The 1,800-nt window shown below is 41.7% G+C and overlaps 1 non-coding gene across 1 annotated transcript; it reads right to left on the bottom strand.

The window, feature by feature from the left end:
• Nucleotides 1–326: 326 nt before the first annotated feature.
• On the bottom strand, nucleotides 327–434 carry LOC148568071 (small nucleolar RNA R71). Its single transcript, XR_015881481.1, has one exon. It is a non-coding gene; the product is annotated as a small nucleolar RNA R71 (small nucleolar RNA).
• Between the last annotated feature and the right edge of the window lie 1,366 nt (nucleotides 435–1,800).

The following is a 1,800-nucleotide window of genomic DNA, read 5'->3' as shown; positions in this document are numbered from 1 at the left end:
CATGGAAGAAGCATCTCCATTCCTGCCATTGGAGCAAACAACTTTGAGCTGAAACCTCAATTAGTTTCTCTGATGCAGCAGAACTGCAAGTTTCATGGACTTCCATCTGAAGATCCTTTTCAGTTCTTAACTGAATTCTTACAGATATGTGATACTGTTAAGACTAATGGAGTAGATCCTGAAGTCTACAGGCTCATGCTTTTCCCTTTTGCTGTAAGAGACATAGTAGATTATGGTTGGATTCTCAACCCAAAGACAGCCTGAACTCTTGGGATAAACTGGTTACGGCTTTCTTAGCCAAGTACTTTCCTCCTCAAAAGCTGAGCAAGCTTAGAGCTGATGTTCAAACCTTCAGATAGAAAGAAGGTGAATCCCTCTATGAAGCTTGGGAAAGATTCAAACAGTTGACCAAAAAGTGTCCTTCTGACATGCTTTCAGAATGGACCATCCTGGATATATTCTATGATGGTTTATCTGAGCTATCAAAGATGTCACTGGACACTTCTGCAGGTGGATCCATTCACCTAAAGAAAACGCCTGCAGAAGCTCAAGAACTCATTGACATGGTTGCTAATAACCAGTTCATGTACACTTCTGAAAGGAATCCTGTGAGTAATGGGACGCCTATGAAGAAGGGAGTTCTTGAAGTTGATACTCTGAATGCCATATTGGCTCAGAACAAAATATTGACTCAGCAAGTCAATATGATTTCTCAGAGTCTGAATGGAATGCAAGCTGCATCCAACAGTACTCAAGAGGCTTCTTCTGAAGAAGAAGCTTATGATCCTGAGAACCCTGCAATGGCACAGGTGAATTACTTAGGTGAACCTTATGGAAACACCTATAACTCATCATGGAGAAATCATCCAAATTTCTCATGGAAGGATCAAAAGTCTCAACAAGGCTTTAATAATGGTGGAAGAAACAGGTTTAACAATAATAAACCTTTTCCATCATCCACTTAGCAACAGACAGAGAACTCTGAACAAAATGCTTCTAATTTAACAAACTTAGTCTCTGATCTATCTAAGGCCACTGTAAGTTTCATGAATGAAACAAGATCTTCCATTAGAAATCTGGAAGCACAAGTGGGCCAGCTGAGTAAAAGGATCACTGAAATCCCTCCTAGTACTCTCCCAAGCAATACAGAAGAGAACCCAAAAGGAGAGTGCAAGGCCATTGACATAAGCATCATGGCCGAACCTGTGAGGAGAGGAGAGGACGTGAATCCCAGTGAGGAAGACCTCCTGGGACATCCAGTGATCAATAAGGAGCTTCCTTCTGAGGAACCAAAGGACTCTGAGGCTCATCTAGAGACCATAGAGATTCCATTGAACCTCCTTATGCCCTTCATGAGCTCTGATGAGTATTCCTCTTCTGAAGAGAATGAGGATGTTACTGAAGAGCAAACTGCCAAGTTTCTTGGTGCAATCATGAAGCTGAATGCCAAATTATTTGGCATTGATACTTGGGAAGTTGAACCTCCCTTGTTCATCAATGAACTAAGTAATCTGGATCAACTGACATTACCTCAGAAGAGACAGGATCCTGGAAAGTTCATAATACCCTGTACCATAGGCACCATGATCTTTAAGGCTCTGTGTGACCTTGGTTCAGAAATAAACCTCATGCCCCTCTCTGTAATAGAGAAACTAGGAATCTATGGGGTGCAAGCTGCTAAAATCTCATTAGAGATGGCAGACAGTTCAAGAAAACAGGCTTATGGACAAGTAGAGGACGTGTTAGTAAAGGTTGAAGGCCTTTACATCCCTGCTGATTTCATAGTCCTGGATACTGGAA

This window comes from Arachis ipaensis, chromosome B4, assembly GCF_059453495.1.
Source record: "Arachis ipaensis isolate K30076 ecotype BB chromosome B4, ASM5945349v1, whole genome shotgun sequence".
NCBI classification, from domain to species: Eukaryota; Viridiplantae; Streptophyta; class Magnoliopsida; order Fabales; family Fabaceae; genus Arachis; species Arachis ipaensis.
The sequence above is the reverse complement of the archived record's forward strand: the minus strand, read 5'-3'. Positions and strand labels throughout refer to the sequence as shown.